Consider the following 15497-nt stretch of genomic DNA (forward strand, 5'->3'; position numbering starts at 1 on the left):
TGAAGTTTTGATAAAAAATCCTACCCCCTCAAGGTCCAATACTTTTTCCAATGTGGGTAGGATTGGAGTTAAAATAATAAATCTGCCCACCTGCATAGTTTAACACTTTACCCAATGTGGTGAAGTTTTGAGTTGGTATAGTAAATCAGAGCACCTCCACCCCCCAGCCTCTCCGACTCAACACTTTCCCTAATGTGGGTAAGTTTGGGCCATGAATAGTAAATGTGACCACCCCACTACCACCAAAGTCCGACACTTTCCCTAATCTGGTAAATTTGGAGTTTGAATAGTAAATCGTAACACTCCAAGGGCCCGATGTAAGTAGGAAAATACCGGTCGTTTACTGGCTGAAATTCGGTAATTTCGGCCGTTACCGACCGGTATTTGGAAAATTAGATGTAGGGCCACCTAAAATACATATTCGGTAATTTTACCGTATCGGTAATTTTACCAATTCGGTAAAATTACTGAATCAGTAAAATTACCGAATCTGTATTGTGCGATGTAGGTAGCACTGTAATCAGTGCTACAGGGCTTTCAGAATTTGTTATTTACCACCAACTAGAAGTTGGTGGTAAATAATGAAAAGCCTTGAAAAAGCATTTTTTTTGCTTTTCAAATGCTGCCACGTTGCAGACTTACATGCCCTTAGGGCATGTATGTCTGCAACATGTGCACCCATACACGATTAAGGGGTGCAACAGGGTGTCAAAGTGACACCCTGCCACCCTTCAATGTTTCCCCCAATTACCAAATCGGTTTTTACCGATTCGGTAATTGACATTCATTCCTATGGGCCTACAGGCCCATAGGAATGAATGGCAATTACAGAATCGGTAAATGCAATTCGGTAATTACCGAATCTTACCGATTCAGTAATTTAAAAATAGAAATTACCTACATCCCATTTACCTACTCTTAAATACCGAATCGGTATGATTCGGTATTTAAGAGTGGGTAAATCGAGATTACCTACATCGGGCCCTAAATGTCCTAGGTTTCTATTGGGACTAGGCAATGTTATATCCATAAACTGTTAGCATTTGTTTGTATGTTTTATTTTGTAAATTAAAAAGTTATAGTCATTTATAGTATAAAGTGCTTGTTAATTAATATAATTTCTTTCGATAAATTATCATTTTTATATTTTATTTTTATATTCATTATTATATATATTTTTACTTTTAAATATTTACAGTTACACATATGAGATATTTGTAGTGTACATATATTTTATTACAGTTACACTTTTAAAAATATGTACAGTACTTTATTTAACAAGCATGCCTTTTAACCTAACTTATATTTGTTAAACATTATAACATAATAAAAAATGCGAAACTGTAATGGATAAATGTGTAGCGTGCCTGCCACTTGGTTTACTTCACTTTTAGCGGCAGGCATGTGATTGTTATTCTAGACTCCTTCGATCTTGTTTATGTATAGACTTTATACTTTTGAGCACCATTCGTATTCTGTGAGTGGTCAGCCCAAGATTCCAAGCAGTTTACTTATGTGCTGTTGGGATCTCAGCCGGCTGGTGCAGTACTCTGTGGGCTTCATTAATTCCAATAAACTACAATTTTAACCTGGAACTTCGCCTGGGTAGTTAATTTCAGAAAAATTGTTTTTTTAAACTTTGACCAGTATTTGTTAATTTTTATTTGCACATAAAACATTTTGTTACATTCTTTTAAACAGATAATGTTTTTTACAATTTTAACTTTGTGTTTATTATTATTTAATAAAATAAAAAAAACACACAAGATGATGGACGAAATGTTGCACAATGGCAAAACATTCACCCCCAGTCACAGATCTGGGTTTAATCTATCGTTATTTTGCTCACCAAGCCACCCCAGTTCAGAAATGTCCATATGCAAATCAGTCTTGACCCTGTGCCTCATGGGAACAGTCCAGCCCGAACTGCCAAGCCATATCTTCCCTGGACCGGAATCAAGCATCCTAGGACCGGTTTCTGGCTATCAGCCGTCTTCAGCCAGGATAGCTTCACTCCAGTGGTGTGGAGAGCATGGGACTCACGTTTGAGCATACCCATCCCACTCGGGTGACAAATGCAAAATCAACAATTGATGGACAGAATGCAGAACAATGTCATACATTCACCCCAGTACAGAGATCTGGGCCTAAATCCATCGTTTTTTTGCACTCCACACCACCCCAGTTCAGACATGCCCATATGCAAATCAGCCTTGACCCTGTGCCTCATGGGAACAGTCCAGCCCGAACTGCCAAGCCATGTCTTTCCAGAAGGCACTCTGAATTTTGATATGTATGTGAAGCATGGCCATGGCCCTATTAGGTTTAGAACATTATAGCACAAATATACGCGGGGCAATAGCGAGTTACAGTGGAAGTAACAGGTACTTTTGATGAGCAAAGGATTGAGGTTCCTTACAGTAAAAATTGTTTGCAAAGCGAAGTAGGCAGTCTATGTTTGATTCTCTTCGAACGTGGCAAAAGGAAGCTGTACAGAGTTGAATGAAAGCAGAGAAAGAGGTGCGAAAGATGAGAATGCAAACATTGACTCAGAAAGCTGCAGCACATGATAGAGAAAAGCAAGAGATAGGGATCGAACGTGCACATAGGATGTTTCGATTGAATATTGATCAATCTTATGTAGCCTGAGAGAAAATGATACTTTTGTGGAAGAATTGCTAGATACTAGACCCCTGCCTCCATATGCCCCGCAGAGAATATACCCTGCTATTCCTTCCCAGTCTCAGCCATCAGCTCTTTCTGTCTCTGCTGTTTCCGCTCCTGCTCCTGTTGGTCAGAATGCTTTGGCTACAGCTACTCCTGTCTTTTCTTTTATCTTCGCTGTCTGCGGCAACGATGACTGTCAGTACCCCTGCCACACCTATTGTTTCAGTGTCTCTTTCGCCAGCCCTTACACCTACAACACAGCCAGTAGCAATGTTAATGCCTGTTACTTCTGTTGCTACTCCCACTTTGTTCTTTCATCCACCAACATTACTGAGTAGTGGGACACCAGTAAGCGGCCATGAGGATAGATACTGGACAAAAATTTAAGGAATGCATGGCGCAAGCGTTTGTACAATCTGATGTGGGGGATGAAGAGAAAAAGGTAGTAGATAATCAAGCTGCCCAGTGGGTTCAAAACCTCTTTTACGGTGTGGCAGATGTGTGGAACGTGATGAGAGATTATGAACCTGATGTACAACAGCATGCCCTTAGGCATATGTCTTCTACTCTGATTGGTCTCTGGGAGCAGGGTTTCAAAGATGCAGCACCTCGGATGATATTAAAGATCATGCATATTTTACTAATAAGGAGCCGTATCAAGTTTTCGGCAGTATTACAACATGTATTGCTTACCGGGGTAGGTTGCTTGAGAAGAGCCCCACCACAGTATCTCAGTTTCCTATGTGGCAGGTTCACCCTATATATCACTTCTAGTTCTGTTTTTTTTATTATGGCACAGTATTATGAGCACAGGGAAAATGAGGTTAAGGAGAGGATGGAGTTGAAGCACAAGGATTTGAAGATGAAGGTGTTGTTGCAGCAGGCTTCTAGAGGGAATGGTTGAGGACGTGGTGGTTTGGCCCACCAGCTACCATGTACTAGCAGGAATACTACTGTAGGGCTGAATCAGTGTGCGTATTGTAAAGAGGAGGGACACTGGCGTAGTGAGTGTCCCGTGTTGTTGCAGAAGATGGCGGACCCTAGAGGACGAGGTTCTTGAGGACGAGGTCGTGGAGTTGGAGGAGCGGACAGGGTTCAGAATGCTGCAACCTCACAGGGTCGTTCTGATAATAATTACTTTGATGACCCTCAGGCGGACAGTATTGTCATGATGATTATGACACAGATGAGGAATATCTTAAAGCTAGGACAGCCAAGGACAGAGTGAGGGACCAGTTTCGATACCTGTGTATCAGCGCAGCCCTTATGTTACTGGGAACTTGCATGGCTCGGCTAGGAATTCTTATTGGATACAGGTGCAACAAACAATTCTATTTGTCCTTTTTTGGTCCCTGAGGCAGCTCTATCTGGCCTTAATAATGTTTTGTTAGGTTTGTCTGCTGTACCGGTTGTAAGCCCCATTTCAAAACCTCTTGCATTGACAATAGGTCATTTCACTGTGGATTCGCCATTTTTGTTGACATCTAATTGTGGTGAGAATTTGATGGTTCTGGTTTTATTGAAATTGTTCTCCAGAAGGTGTCTATATGGCAATAGGTCCGGATGTGGTGTACGCTAAGCAGTGTCTGTCCAAAGATGTGCCTTTTCCTGCTGAGTTTAAAGACATGCCACCCACTCGATGGGCAACAGGCGACACAGGCATGGGATTGTTGCAGATATCACCTGTTTCGATACGCGTTAAGGATGGTGCCATTTTATCTCATGTCCCTCAATATAAAATACCGCAGGCATAAGAGCGTGCCTTATTGTAGATCATACAGGATTTGATTGAGATACGTGTGGTTGAATAGAAGACTGCTCATATTTCCAATAGCCCTATTCTTCCAATTCTTAAAAGGGCTTCCTCCTGTTCCTCTAGTAATAATGAAGATGTTTATTGTTTTGTAATTGATTTGCGTGAAGTTAATAAAATGGTGATTCCCCAGTTTCCGATGGTTCCTGATATCACTACTCTTCTGACAATGATTCACTCTTCTGCTAAATTCTTTTCTGTCATTGATTTTAAAAATGCACTCTTTTCTATTCCTATTCATCCTGATAGCAGATATCTGTTTGGGTTCACCCTAGCTGGCAGAAGCTTTAGATTCTGTTGAGCTCCTCAGATCTATTCTGAATGTTCAAGTATCTATAGTCAAGCTTTGAATGCCCAATTGGACTCCCTTATGCTTCCTGCAGGTAATGTATTCCTTCAGTATGTTGATGACTTGCTCATCATCTCTGACACAGAACAATGTTGTAGGGGCAGTACAGTTAAATTGTTGTTGCACTTGGCACACCACGGACATAAAGTGTCCCTTTCCAAATTTCAGTATTGTCGACAGGAGGTCACCTATTTAGGTCACCTACTGCCAAAGGAGGGTAGGAAGCTAACTCCGGCGTGTATTAGTGTTATTGTTAAAATGCCCATTCCTCAAACTCTAAAAGATGTGCACACTTTTATTGGCATTACTTCCTACTATTGCCAGTGGATTCCAAATTATTCTCTACTAACCAAACCCCTGCTTGTTTTGACTACTAAAGATGTGCGTGAACCCCTGCCTCGGATGCCTAAATGTCAGCAGTCTTTTGTGCAATAAAAAGTGCGCTTTGTTCGCTCCAGTGCTTGGCACGCCTAACTACAGCAAGCCATTTTTATTATATGTCCATGAGTTGGCTGGTTGTGTGCTTTCTGTACTAACACAAAAATTTGGAGATAAGCAACGGTCGGGCGCCTATTTATCATCAGTTGTTGACCCTGTCGCAAGAGCCCTCCCGAGCTGTCTAAGAGAGGTTGTGGCCGCTTCGATAAGACAATGGACTGGACTTGTCTCACTCGTGCATAAGACAAAGAGACAGCACCTCACCAGTGCATGTCTGACGGGTTATGAATTGACACTCTTTGCCAAGCATATTACGATCAAACAATGTGCCACTCTGAACCCAGCCACGTTACTATCCCTCCCTTCTGAAAATGAGAAACATGAGTGTATCTTCCAGATGGAAGAAGAGACAAAAGGAAGGGTAGACTTGACTGACGTTTCCTTATCTGACCCACAAGGGGAACTATATGTCGATGGCTCTTTTTTGAACCTATTAGATGGCACTACAACTGCTCCTTATGCCTTTACCAGATTGCGTAGAGTCATAGAGACATCAAGAGTCCCTTATCAGTCAGCTCAAGCAGCTGAGTTAACCTACCTTATTCGAGCATGTGATTTAAGGGAGGTACTGGTTGTCTGACAGCCAGTACGCCTTCAGGGTCTCCCACAATTTCTGGCGACTCTGGGCTGAGAGAGGATTCCTTACTTCCCATGTCGCCAAGATCCAACATGGTCCCCTTATACTGAGACTTCTGTCTGCTTTGACATTCCCTAGGAAGTTGGCAATAGTGAAGTGTAGTGCCCATAGAAAGATCACTGATGGTGTAGGCAGAGGGAATGCTTCTGCTGATCAGACAGTTAAGGAAACAGCACAGACTAAAGTGAAAAGAATGTTTGTAGCAGGCCCGCCAGGTGGGTGCCGGAAGGTGGTATGTTTGAGGATATGCTTGAGAATGTGAAAGAGATCCCAAGTGAGGCTACAATGAAAGAATTAGCAATATGGCAAGAAAGCACAGCACAATTGATTGAAGAGGGATGGGGGATTGACAAGTGAGGAAAGCAGAGATGGATGTTACCAGATGCATGTGTTCTTTCTGTGGTCACAATGGCCCATGGCCCAGCCTATATCAGTGCTAAAGGTATTTGCAAGTAGTTAGACCCTGTATGGCAAAATGACAACATCCCCAAGACAGCTGCACATTTAGTAAAATAATGCATAGTGTGTATGATGCATAATCCAGGAGAAGGCATTCCTACCCCACCCTGTAACTTTGCACCACCCACTTTTCTCTTTGAGGTCCTTCAGATGGATTACACTGCATTAGATAGGGTTAATAACATGTAGTATGTATTGGTGGTTGTTTGTGCTTTCAGTAAATGGGCTGAGGCTTTTCCCACCAAAGACGATACAGACATTACAACTGCAAAGGTACTCCTGAAGGAGTTCTTTCCTCATTTTGGCTTGCCCCGTTTGATCTGGAGTGATAACGGAAGCCACTTTTATGCCAAGGTCATTCAGCGGATTTGTGATGGTTTGCACATAAAACAGAAGTTTCATGCTGCAAATCACCCGCAGTCGGCTGGTTTGGTTGAGAAGTACAACAATACTCTCAAACTAAAATTGGAAAATATTCAGAGGACAACAGGGTTACAGTGGCCAGATGCTATACCATTAGCTCTTTTGTCGCCAAGGACAACAGCACATTCTAGGACAGGATTACCACCATACGATGTTGTGTTTGGGTACTCCGCAAATGTCTGGGGCGTCCCGCATCCTTGTAGATTTTCTAACATTGAATACCCATTGTTAACAGATTACCTTTACCAGTTACTGAAAATTTGCGTTCTATTCACCAACAGGTCCGGGACACTCTGCCAGATATACCAGAGGGGCATGGACACAACATCCAGCCTGGTGATTGGATCCTTTTGCGCAATTTTCAGCGGAAAACGAGTTTGGAGCCCCATTGGAATGGACCTAAACAGGTCCTCCTGGCCACTCAAACTACTGTGAAAGCCGCGGGCCGAAAGAACTGGATTTACGCCAGTCACTTCCACAGGATACCCTTACCCTTGCCCTATGATCAGTCGGTGAGGGACGGCATTGGGGACACTGAGTGTGAGAAGGTACATCAGTTCATCCCCTTCAGTGACGCAAAGTTAATGTGGACCCAAATGGATGCTGAGAACGATGAAGTGCTAAATGCAACGGTCTCTCCAGAAATTCAAGCCATTATGAAGCCACTGTTTCTTGATAAAACGGTGCCAGGGGACCCAGATACAATTTGGGGCCCCGAATTGGGAATAGTGCACAAAAGGAAAAGACAGATTAAATAGGGATGGATAGAGTCAAGCCCGTCTGCGCCCATCCGCGGCCGACCGGGGCTAGGGGCACCCCTCTCTGCCCAGCTGATTAGATACACTCCATCACAGCTCTGCTCCTATTGGACCCCCGGCACCATTCCTCCCACTGTATTCAACCGTGTGGCTTCCTTTGGTTTGTTTACTTCGCCTCCTTGTTCTCCTCCGGAGATTGTTTCCCAGCTGACACTCTTGCCTCCTACCCCACTCCTCACCCCCCACCTCCTTTTAACCCTCAAACACCGGTATTCAACATCTCGGCTGCCCTACTCAACACCCGGTCAGCTGCTCAACACCAGTACGAGCTATTCGACTATATCGACACTCATGAACCTGACCTCTTGTTTTTAACTGAGACCTGGTTCAGAGCGGACTCCCTGCCCAACGTTTTAGCCGCATTGCCCCCCTCACATTCTGCCATCCGAGCGGATCAGCCTGAGGGCAAGATGGGCGGAGGAGTAGCCTTGATAGCTCGCGCTCGCGCTGATCTGCATTTTCAGATTCTTCCCTCCCCCGTAATCCCAGAAGTGGACTACGTGGTAGCGAGTTTGACCTCATACCAAACCCCTTTGACCTGTGTCCTTATTTACCGCCCCCTCAACTCACCTCATCTTTCATTCCCTGTTTCCAAGATCTCCTGGCTACTCTGGCGATAAACAATTCGTCAGTTTTAGTCTTAGGGGACCTTAATTATTGGCCTAACGACCCTGCCGAAACCTCCCACTCTAAGGATTTCACTGATCTTATGATTAGTCTCAACTTTGTACCTTACATTCATAGCCCTACTCATATTCATGGTCATGCACTGGACCAAATTTGGGCCCTAAATGTCCCTACAACGCCCCCATTATCTCTCCCTGCCCTTGGTCGGACCACTCCCTCATCTCCTTTTCCCTTGCACTATCCCCTGAGGTTAAGCCCCCGCTCCCTAAGAACATCTGGATCAGGAAATGGGGCAAAGCCGACATGCCGTCCCTCTGCTCGTCCTTGTCCGAGACCAGCCCTGACCTCTCAGGCCTTGCAGCCCCAGTTCAACTCGAATCCATTAATAATTGGCTGACTCAATCGGGCGACAAATTCGCTCCCCTGAGGCGGATTACGGTCAAGCGGGCCCATGCAGCTAATAGGTGGTTTAACTCTGACCTTAAGGCAAAAAAACTAGCTGCACGGAGAGCTGAGTGAGCTTGGAGGAGAGCCTCCAAAATCCGCATACCATTCTGTCTTACAGACTTATAAAAAAGGCATCCTTGAGGCTAAGACAGAATACTACTCAGGCAGGATTTTAGCGGCAGAGTCCCAATCCAAAGAGATCTACCGTCCATGAATTGGCAGCATCTGACAGAGCTATGGCAACGATCCCTCCCTCTCAACATCTGTGTAACTCGCTAAATGAGTTTTTCATTGAGAAGGTCGCACAGATTAAAATTAATATTCCACCTCCTTCGTTAACATTTGTTAATCCGTCCACTCCCCCTTCTACCTCCAAATTGGCTAGCATCCCCTTGCTAACCAAGGACTCGCTCCTCCCTTTGCTTCAGCGGGTGAAGTCGGGCTCCCCCTTGGATTTTGGTCCCGCCTATGTCTTAAGAGAGATTTTTTCGGCCTACCCCACCCCTCCCCTTACGTTCCTTAATGACTCACTAAGCAATGGTGTTGTTCCCACCCATCACAAATCAGCTGTTATCATCCCGATTTAAAAAAAAGCTGGCGCTGATCCCTCGTCTAATTACCGTCCCATTTCCCTTTTGCCCTACTTGGGAAAGGTCTTAGAAACCCACGTTACGAGTACCCAGAGCACTTATGTGGAGGCAAATCATTGCCTCTCCTCCTGCCAGGCGGGCTTTCGACCTCTGCACTCCACGGAGAAGGTAGTGATCTCAGGGATGGATGGACTCCCCGAGGGTATTGACACCAACCTTTCACAAGCCCTTGTCCTTTTGGACCTGTCCGCCGCTTTTGACACGGTGAATCATTCCATCCTTCTCACTCGTGTCAGGGCGGCGGGCATAGAGGGCTCTGCCCTCTCCTGGCTTAAATCCTTCCTGTGTGATAGGGCACAGGCTGTCCATCTCGGTGGTTTTGCTGCCTCTTCACGAAAGGTGGAGTGCGGCGTCCCTCAGGGCTCTTCTTTATCCCCCCTTTTGTTCAATTTATACATCTATCCCCTCATTTTTATGTTGCAGCAGCTCGAGGTCACGGTGTTTAATTACGCCGATGACCTCCAGCTTATTTTTAATCTCTCTCACTCCCCCTCTTCTGTTCAGAACTTCCAAACTGTTATGTTATTCATCCAAGATTGGATGAACTGCAACCACCTCAAACTCAACCCTGACAAGACAGAGTTGGTCTTGACAGGAGGTGGTTGCAGTCCCTGGTCCCCCTCGTTTTGGCCCCTATCACTTGGTGCTCCCCCCCTCCCGGTCCCTAAAGTTAAAACCCTCGGGATTTTCCTTAACTCCCAACTCTCTGTAAACCACCAGGTCAGTTCGGTGGTTTCTTCGTGTTTTTTCTCCCTCCGGACAATTAGGAAGATATCCCGCTTCTTCTCCCTTCCGGCACTGAAAATAATTGTGATGGCAATGGTGCTCTCGCGCCTCGATTATGGGAACATAATCTATAACGGCGCACCGGCCTATGCCATACACCGCTTGCAGCTAGTGCAAAATCAGGCTGCCCGCCTGATCCATGGGTTGCCCAAATTCCATCGAGTCACCCCATTGCTGAAATCACTGCACTGGCTGCCTGTGAGGGAGCGGGCCTTATTTAAATTAGGCTGCCTCACCTTCCAGGCCAGGATGAGCACTGCCCCTGAGTTCATATGCTCAGCCATTAAACCTTACCTGCCGGGCAGAGAACTCCGCTCTACCCACATGGCACTCCTGGCCACACCCCGCTTTAAGAAAAAGAAAGCAGGCGGGGCGAAATTCGCGGCCCTTGCACCTGTCTTCTGGAACTCCCTCCCTATGACACTTAGATCCTCAACCTCCTATTTGGAGTTCCGAAAGAAGCTAAAAACCTTCCTTTTTTCCAGAGCTTTTGCCGCCTAGCCTGTCTTTTTTGTTGCTGCTGCTGGTTGCAGTCCTCAAAGCGCCATGAAACCGCTGGGTATAAGCGCGCTCAATAAATGTTTTTAAATTCAAACTCAAATTCAAACTGAACAAGTTAGGGTGTACTTTGCTGTAGTACCAACGGAGTCAGTTTAAGGAGATTTGTGCACTGTTCATGACTTTGGACAGGATAAGTTGCACATGCTTTCCTGGAGGGGGTACATTATCCTGATCTTCATGGTATTCATTTCGAGCTTAGGACTGAGCAAGCTCCACTGCCGGTGCTCAAGAGCATCAACGTTTGATGAACAATAGGAGCCTGTACCAGTGAGGCTCAGACGGACACTGGAAACATTTGCCTTTATTATCATTTTCAATGCATTCCTCTTCTTGCCTAATCATGCATCCTTTTGGTCGGCCTGTGACTGAGGAGGAACAGCCATTTGCACCACCGCTTTTAATGAAGGGTTGGTTGAAAAAGAGTAAAACAATTTGTATGTTGATAGTTATGATGGTACTAGCAACAGTACTTGGAATGTCTTGCTCCTTGGAGGAGAAATTCCCAGTGCTCTCCTTGATGGGTAATACCACCATTCCCCCTGAGACAAATGTGTTACTTTGGCCCCTCACAAAGAAGAGCATAGAAAGTCCTACACAGACAATGTATTTATACAATGTTGCATGAAGCCGATGATGTGTCCAATACAACTAATTGTTGGGTTTGTGGATTGCTCCCCTCAGTTACTCATAAGAGCGACAATTTGTTGTCCATGCCTTTGTCATATATTGGTAGCTGTGAAGGTTGGTTTGAACTGTTCATTATGGTGCACTACCATTTCCAACTCTCTACTCTGATTATGACACCTGCTGATTCTCACACTCTGGTAAAGTATATATGTTTTTATCACAGGTTTACTCCCAAAGGACCGGAGGGACAAGGGACCTTCAGTACATTGTCTCCAAAATCCTGTATGAGCACATACGAAAGAGTGAAGAACAAAACATGGCTTTGAATGGAAATGGCTGATTTCCAAAGGTTCAACACTTCTGAGTATTTCCAATCTTTCCAAGCTCGCAATATTACCAAGGACAAACAGATGCCGGTGTCCGTGGTCATCACAAAAGTGTCCAGGGGACTGGGGAGGTAAAGGTGGGAGAAAGTAAATGCAATTTCACCTGGGACTGAGAGTGATTAATAATCCACCATTGGTCCTACCCCATAATGTCTATTTTGTCTATAGATCCCGAGCTCATGTGTGGCTTCTGAGGGGATGGTCAGGCAGATGTTATCTCTCTTTCCTTCTTTTCCCTGTGTATCTTGCTCCATCCAATTATCATAAAGATCATCAGCTGCAGCGTACAAGTACATACTTGCCCTGAGTCAGAAGGGTTGTTGACACAAAGGATATAGATCAGACAGATACCACCACACAACAGTTTGGGAATGCCATAAAGGGTCTCCTACCTTTTTGGGGCCCCATGGCTAATAGCCTTCAACTTCATCGGCTAACAAGATTTGTCAAGGGGGTTATTACTACAGCTGCTGGAATACTGACAAACCTCACTGCTGAGCTTCAGGCTATGAGATTAGTCCCTTTGCAGAACCGGATGGTGTTAGATGTCATACTTGCAGATAGGGGTGGGACTTGTCACGTCATTGGCAGTAGCTGCTGTGTTTATATACCTGATCACACTACGAACTTGTATGCAGCTATATAAAAATTGCATAGACTTTCGTCTGACATACACCAATAGACAGGTACTGGTACACTATCAGGAGAGTTCTAGAACATACTCACATCCTGGGGTTGGAAGATCCTCATTTTCTTACCTTTGGTTGCTGGTATCTTCTTCATGCGTTGCCTCTGCATACAATGTCTCCCAGCTTGTTGCTCCTATTGTATCACTATCCTCACTCTCAAGCCTAAAATGCCAGTTCATGCTACTAATGCAGCAGTTATGTTACAGAAAGGCATCAAAGAAATGATGCAGATTTACGAAGGAATTTTTGATTCTACAACATCTCTTGCAACTTCTATTGCTGACACTGAGTATATGAATTGTTCTGAATATTGATGTCCTTTTGCTTAAAAGAATGTTATGTCTTTTCCTCCCACTATATAAAATTAGTTATCGAATGCTAAATGGAGGGTCTGATGAAATGAACATGTTTTTGCTATTCTGTTTGTACAATTGTTTTATGTAAGTTAGCATTTGCAACACTATTTTATGTTTAGCCGCCATTTAGAAACATGCCATTAGCTGCTTATTATCTCCTCGCCGAGCAGGCTGTGGAAAGTTTAATTTCTCCACGGTTAGGTCTTGCTCGGCTAATGAATACACTGTACTTATTAGCACATACCTTTCCCACTAGATAGAGGCCTCCTCCCACCAGTCTAGCGGCAGGCACGGACAGAGTGACCTTGGGTGGAAGATACTGTGCGCCTGGCCTCAGAATTAAAACCCTTCCTACTGTACTTCTTTGTGTTAGCTGCACCTGCCTGGAAATTTCTATTATGGGCTGGTCTTTCTTGGTTCTGAAATGTACATAATGTATCGCTATGTTTGCTGAAGTCAGTCCTCTCTGCAGCACCCCAAAGCGACTGGGCAGACGGGGCTCCACAGGAGTGTATCTGAATAAACATATACTTGGTTTGTATTCTCTACTGTCTGACCCACTCTTCATTTGGTATGGAAGGCTGAGAGGTGGTCGTGAGTGACCCGGGTGACACTGAACGGGCCACTTCCTTCAGGTACTTGCAAGCATTTTCTCAGGGGCCAAAAAGTTTGATCTGTGGTGTCACAGACTCTCCACCATGGAATGTGAAACTTGGGAAGATGTCTGTTGCCTGGTCGTTGCAGGCAGAAAACAAGTATTCTCAAAATAATCTGTTAGTGGAGCTAGTTTTGGGTCATGTTGTTGGCAATGGGGGCATTCAAGTAGCATATCATGTTTAGTGACTTCTGTTACAGGTACATATTCTAAAGCTATTAACGCTTTTATTTCATGAGCGTATTCTAGGTTATTTGTATATTCTATGCTCATAATTGATTTTTGTAGGTGCCTCCATGTGCTCTGGCTAAATGAAATTAGCAGCCCTAAGTCGTAGTATGAGGTAGAAGTTTAGTATGGTTGAAATTGTTGCCCGTTCAAAATCTATGATGATGTTTTGTAGTTTAGATTTGTTAGTTTGTTGTTTTATATTTGTTAGCACTACATTGTAAATTGTTCTTCATTAGGTAACAGTTCATGCACAAATCAGATGTTTGTATTTTGATCCTGATCATGCATTGTGAATATTTGCAGAATGGTGGAGGGCACAACTTAAAAGTGTTACATTGTGTTATAGTTAATACATTCTTATGGGTAGGATAAATGATTATTCTTTTATCATTATTAAGGTTGCCATATAGTAACAAGGTGTCTTTTTACGTATGATTATAAGTGCTGGGGTATGTCTATATATTCATATTTTTTAGGTGCTAATGATGTTTCCCCAGAAGTTTTGTGTGTTCTGGCAATTAGTCATTTTAGGTTTGGTATGTCTGTTGCTTGGTCGGGAATGTTTGGCATGCTTATTTTAAGTATCATTCCTGTTGGCTCTTGTGAGCTCGTACTCACCTCATTTTGGTCCCGTAAAGTATTTCTGAATGGCTCTTGTGAACACATACTGGCCTCTTTTAGGTTTTGTAAAATATTTTTGACATTTCCTTCAGTAATATTAGGGGTGGTGATTATTTTCCCTAACCCTATTAACTATTACATTTTTAGTGGTAGCCCACTGCATGCATTTGAATAATATTTGGTCCATTTCCAGAGCGTTTTTCATTTGTGGCGTTCTCCTTACTAAAAGTATATACTCTATAATTTAAAAACAATTTCCCTTTTTGGGATTTGATGTATTTTGATGTTTCTGACATTTCATCTGTGGGTTTCAGAGTTTAGAAAATATAGATTCATTTAAATGAATGATATGATGTTATATTTACTTTACCATTTTACATTGCAGGAGCATATTTTAACTCACACTCTGGATATTGTCTTTATATCTTTTTAGTTGCAAATGTTTGCTATGGCAGTCTATTTGGTGTTGTTTTTTGGCGCAGATTTCTTTTGTAGTGTTCTTTTATGGTAAAATATTTGTTAGTTGTGTTGGTTTTTTAGTAATGTAATAGTGAGTTAGGGGTTTGTTTATGTTAGTTTTTAAATATGTTAAAGTGTTATTTTCAGCAAAATGTAGGCTTTGCTTTTGTTTACAATACATTCTTTCGAGGTGTTCTTTTTTGTATTTAGAATAGTTCAGAGTCTGTTTCTTTATCTTCAGCATTTTTTCCTTTGTGCACAAGATGCACCTGTAATTTGGAGGAGTAAACATATATATAGTTTGAATTATTTGTTATCTTAACATATTTTTAGATACTTATTAATTTTGCTAGCTTTATTTATTGTCAAACGTACTGTGTTTGTAGAATTTAGTGGTTTGTAAAAGAGTTGCAGTCTTCTTTTGTAGGTTTTCAGGCCAGTAGAGTGACACTGTTCTGCTGAGCCTCCAGGAAACGTGGGCTCTTGTGGTACTCCTTAAGACCGTAACAGCCAGAGCACATATGCCAGATGGTGCGAAGGAGAGCTGGGCTACTGCATTTCTGAAGCTGTGAGGTCTTCGTGGTTCTCATTTCGGCTCATAGATGCCCTGTGAGCTAGACTACACAGATGGCAACACGGTCCTAGGGCTGGCTGGTGAGCAGTAAAGTTGGGTAGGGAATGATGGCTGCGGAACATCCTCTGACTGTGGGGCCCCTGTAGTGACCAAAGAGCTCGCGG

This window comes from Lissotriton vulgaris, chromosome 11 (assembly GCF_964263255.1).
Source record: "Lissotriton vulgaris chromosome 11, aLisVul1.2, whole genome shotgun sequence".
Classification (NCBI taxonomy): Eukaryota; Metazoa; Chordata; class Amphibia; order Caudata; family Salamandridae; genus Lissotriton; species Lissotriton vulgaris.